The 5008-nt window shown below is 44.4% G+C and overlaps 1 pseudogene; it reads right to left on the bottom strand.

Annotated features, from left to right (window-relative positions):
- Nucleotides 1-2370: 2370 nt before the first annotated feature.
- Nucleotides 2371-3684, bottom strand: LOC102401353 (annotated as a pseudogene).
- Nucleotides 3685-5008: the final 1324 nt, after the last annotated feature.

Raw genomic sequence — 5008 nt, 5'->3', positions numbered from 1 at the left:
GTGAAGAAGCAACAGTTAGAAATGGACATGGAACAACAGACTGGTTCCAAATAGGAAAAGGAGTACATCAAGGCTGTATATTGTCACCCTGCCTATTTAACTTCTATACAGAGTACATCATGAGAAACGCTGGACTGGAAGAAACACAAGCTGGAATCAAGATTGCTGGGAGAAATATCAATAACCTCAGATATGCAGATGACACCACCCTTATGGCAGAAAGTGAAGAGGAACTCAAAAGCCTCTTGATGAAAGTGAAAGTGGAGAGTGAAAAAGTTGGGTTAAAGCTCAACATTCAGAAAAGGAAGATCATGGCATCTGGTCCCATCACTTCATGGGAAATAGATGGGGAAACAGTGGAAACAGTGTCAGACTTTATTTTTCTGGGCTCCAAAATCACTGCAGATGGTGACTGCAGCCATGAAATTAAAAGACGCTTACTCCTTGGAAGGAAAGTTATGACCAACCTAGATAGCATATTCAAAAGCAGAGACATTACTTTGCCAACAAAGGTTCGTCTAGTCAAGGCTATGGTTTTTCCTGTGGTCATGTATGGATGTGAAAGTTGGACTGCGAAGAAGGCTGAACGCCGAAGAATTGATGCTTTTGAACTGTGGTGTTGGAGAAGACTCTTGAGAGTCCCTTGGTCTGCAAAGAGATCCAACCAGTCCATTCTGAAGGAGATCAGCCCTGGGATTTCTTTGGAAGGAATGATGCTAAAGCTGAAACTCCAGCACTTTGGCCACCTCATGCGAAGAGTTGACTCATTGGAAAAGACTCTGATGCTGGGAGGGATTGGGGGCAGGAGGAGAAGGGGACGACAGAGGATGAGATGGCTGGATGGCATCACTGACTCGATGGACGTGAGTCTGAGTGAACTCCGGGAGTTGGTGATGGACAGGGAGGCCTGGCGTGCTGCGATTCATGGGGTCACAAAGAGTTGGACATGACTGAGAGACTGATCTGATCTGATCTGACACAGGTTCATCTTAGATTACTCAAGTTACTATGTTGAAATGGCCTGCACGGTCTAGTGTTCTCTGGAGGCCTAGACTGAAGGTTTAATGCTTCTCAGTGAAGGAAGAATAATCGAAGGGTGTCTTTCCCCTCAAACCCCACAGGAGATTTTTGACAGTATATGGAGACTTTTTTGGTTGTCACCACTGGGCAGATCAGGTGCTAGAGGCATTTAGTGAGTGGAGGCCAGGGTTGCTGCTAGACATCTTACAAATTACAGGATAGCCTCCACAACCAAGAACCATCTTGCCATAATATGGATAGTGTGGAGGTTGAGAAACCCTGCTCTAGAGGGATATTGTGTTTCTGGTAATTTGATTCAGAATCTTAGTTCTTGTGACTACTGACTTTAAACCAATTGTTACAGAAAGTGAAATACACATATATATGTGTGTATGTATATACACACTGTATCTGACTCTGTGCAACCCCATGAACTGTAGCCCACCAGGCTCGTCTGTCCATGGGGTTTCTCCAGGCAATATATATGTATATTTAATTTACATATCTAAATTAAATATATATAGGTTTTGTTCTGCCATCTCATCTGATGCTGGCTTTTGTGAAGTCAAACATTCTAAAAGTAAATTAGCTTGGCCTTCTGCTTATACAATTAGATGTGTCTACCCTTTGTACCTTGCTGTCTGACCTGGGTGCTGATTTGTATCAGTGAAATTCAGATTCTCTGTGAGTTTGGTCATTCAGAGCCCCAAGTGAAGACTGACAAGAGATACAGGAGTAAGGGTATATATTTTTTTCCTTAACTCCTTCTGTAGCACATAATCTGTGTCCTTCTTTCAAAAGCCACTAATCTTCTCCACACCATTTTTCCCTTTGTGGAAACTTTCCTTTCTCCCATTTTAGAATTAGGTTTCCTAACTTCTCTACTGTCATAAGAAATTAGGATTATCAACCTATTTTGTATATTTTTCCTGCCCTGACACCAAGTTAGTTAGTTCAGTTGCTCAGTCGTGTCCAACTCTTTGCAACCCCATGGACCGCAGCATTCCAGGCCTCCCTGTCCATCACCAACTCCTGTAGTTTACTCAAACTCAAGTCCATCAAGTTGGTGATGCCATCCAATCATCTCATCCTCTGATGTCCTCTTACCTCCTGCCTTCAATTTTTCCCAGCATCAGGGTCTTTTCCAATGAGTCAGCTCTTCCCATCAGGTGGCCAAAGTATTGGAATTTCAGCATCAGTCCTAATGAATATTCAGGACTTATTTCCTTTCGGATGGACTGGTTGGATCTCCTTGCAGTCCAAGGGACTCTCAAGAGTCTTCTCCAACACCACAGTTCAAAAGCATCGATTCTTCGTCTCTCAGCTCTCTTTTTTTGGGGGGGTATAGGGTACTTTATTGATGTTACACAACAAGGCAGGGTTCCCTAAGCCCCTCCCTTCCTCAGGGCCTCAGGGATAAAAACCGTTTGGAGGTCAAGAGATTCTCAGTGTGGTGAGGATCGAGGTGGGGCAAGGACCCCCACAGCAGCTGAGTATTCTCTCTTCCTCTCGTGCTCTTGCTGGGGCTGGGGGTCAAGGGACCTTACTCCGTGGAGGCCATGTAGACCATGAGGTCCACCACCCTGTTGCTGTAGCCTAATTCATTGTCGTACCATCAAATGAGCTTAACAAAGTGGTCACTGAGGGCAATGCAAGCTCCAGCATCAAAGGTAAAGAGCGAGTGTCACTGCTGAAGTCTCAGGAGACAACCTGGTCCTCAGTGTAGCCTAGAATGCCCTTGAGGGGGCCCTGCAATGCCTGCTTCACCACTTTCTTGATCTCATTATATTTGGCAGGTTTCTCTAGGTGGCAGGTCAGATCCACAATGGATACCTTGAGGGTGGGGATGGAAGGCCATGCAGGGGAGCTTCCCGTTGAACTCAGGGAGGACCTTGCCCATGGCCTTGGCAGTGCCGGTAGAAGCAGGGATGATTTTTTGGGCAGCCCCTCGGACATCACGCCATAACATCCCCCAGGGGCCATCCACGGTCTTCTGGGTGGCAGTGATGACATGGATGGTGGTCATGAGTCCCTCCATGATGCCAAAGTGGTCATGGATGACTATTGCCAGGGCAGCCAAGCAGTTGGTGGTGCAGGAGGCATTGCTGACAATCTTGAGGAAGTTGTCATACTTCTCATGGTTCACGCCCATCACAAACATGGGGGCATCAGCAGAAGGTGCAGAGATGATGACCCTCTTGGTGCCACCCTTCAAGTGAGCCCCAGCCTTCTCCATGGTAGTGAAGACACCAGTGGACTCCACCACATACTCAGCACCAGCATCACCCCACTTGATGATGGTGGGATCTTGCTCCTGGAAGATGGTGATGGCCTTTCCATCAATGACGAGCTTCCTGTTCTCTGCCTTGACTGTGTTGTGAAACTTGCCATGGGTGGAATCATACTGGAACATGTAGACCAAGTGAAGGTCAATGAAGTGGTCATTGATGGCGATGACGTCCACTTTGCCAGAGTTAAAAGCAGCCCTGGTGGCCAGGCGCCCAAACAGGCCAAATCTGTTCACTCCAACCTTCACCATCTTGTCTCAGGGATATGGCTGGCACAGCACCAAAGATGCAGTTGTCTGTTGAATGGGTAGGTATAGAGAACCTAAACTTTCTTTACAGTCCAACTCTCACATCCATACGTGACTACTGGAAAAACCATAGCTTTGACTAGATGGACCTTTGTTGGCAAAGTAATGTCTCTGCTTTTTAATATGCTGTCAAGCTTGGTCATAGCTTTTCTTCCAAGGATCGTGCATCTTTTAATTTCATGGCTGCAGTCACCATCTGCAATGATTTTGGAGCCCCCCAAAATAAAGTCTGTCACTGTTTCCATTGTTTCCCCATCTATTTGCCATGAAGTGATGGGACCTGATGCCATGATCTTTGTCCTTTGAATGTTGAGTTTTCAGCCAATTTTCTCACTCTCCTCTTGCACTTCATCAAGAGGGTCTTTAGTTCTTTGCTTTCTGCCATAAGGGTGGTGTCATCTGCATATCTGAGGTTTGACATTTCTCATGCCGATCTTGATTCCAGCTTGTGCTTCATCCAGTCCTGCCACAAAATTTTAGTATAATTATTGTGTAAGTAAAATGTCTTGCATTATTAACTCAAATGTATCATCTGTTTTCTGCTGCAGACCTAATTCTGTTTGGGGAGCATCTTTTGTGTTTGTCTAGTCTCTTGTGTTTATCTAGTACACAGCTGCCCCTTTATGTCATGGCCATCTAACATCACACAAGAAGTAGCACCAAAGATAAAAAATAAAAATACAAACAGTTCAAGCACAACAGAACACGAACAATGATAGTGGATGAATTATAAGTTGTTAAACATAAATCTCAATTATCTTTGTTTATTAATATGTAAGAATTGACAATTATTCTCAAGTGAGATACTAAAATGGAACACAAACTAGCAACATGCCCTTGTGGCTAACCTAGTACTATCAGATTGTGCCTTCACTCTACCACATTCTTGCCATGTGTCTCCTCCACACCTTCACCTTCCTGCACCTGGTTTGCAGCAGTAGCTTCCTAGTTCATGACCCAATCTCTCAACACCAAACCATTGACCAAACCATTGCTACTCTAGAATGTCAGTTTGATCTTCCCTGCCCCTAAGTTTTAGTGTGTGTGTCGGGGGGGTGGGGCGGGGGGGGGGGTGGTTTCACATTTTCCTACTGAACACTGCTTGAACTCCTTAATATTTTGCAACCTGACCTCAAACTTCCTTTACAACATCATCTTACATTCCTTTAGGAGTCTGCTCTACCAAATTTAGAAGTGATACGTTCCCTTCACACCAATTTGAAAAAAACAATGTCTGAACATCAAAGTCTAAACATGGTTATCTGTTTTTAGTTCTTTTCAACTGAAAATTGTATTTTATTTTTTTATAAAAGGGTGGTTGACTTAGCTTGTAACTCAAACAAGCAAGTACGTGTTTTTTCTTGAGGCAACTATCATACTCTTATTTGCAAT

This window comes from Bubalus bubalis, chromosome 5 (assembly GCF_019923935.1).
Source record: "Bubalus bubalis isolate 160015118507 breed Murrah chromosome 5, NDDB_SH_1, whole genome shotgun sequence".
In the NCBI taxonomy this organism is placed as follows: Eukaryota; Metazoa; Chordata; class Mammalia; order Artiodactyla; family Bovidae; genus Bubalus; species Bubalus bubalis.
The sequence above is the reverse complement of the archived record's forward strand: the minus strand, read 5'-3'. Positions and strand labels throughout refer to the sequence as shown.